Here is a 314-nt window from a genome sequence, read left to right as displayed (position 1 = left end):
TATATGAAAGATTGATGAGGTGGGAGAAAATATGGAGAATGGAGATATATATTACGCGAAGAAGATAATGAGAAAACACATAATGACGGAGAAAGTACAAATATGGAAGAGAACAAACAAATAATTTCATGTCAGGAGGGCAGTAAATAGATACAAGCAAAAAGAAAACAATGTATTTACATTGTAAAATAAATAAAAAACAATATGGTAAACAAACCGTTAACAAATCAACCACTGGTTTCACTGGTTTCTCTCTTGATCAGGATAAAAAAGTTGAAAGGATTTGAAAGATTTTGGTGATAATGAATAATCAT

This window comes from Penaeus monodon, chromosome 32, assembly GCF_015228065.2.
Source record: "Penaeus monodon isolate SGIC_2016 chromosome 32, NSTDA_Pmon_1, whole genome shotgun sequence".
Classification (NCBI taxonomy): Eukaryota; Metazoa; Arthropoda; class Malacostraca; order Decapoda; family Penaeidae; genus Penaeus; species Penaeus monodon.
The sequence above is the reverse complement of the archived record's forward strand: the minus strand, read 5'-3'. Positions refer to the sequence as shown.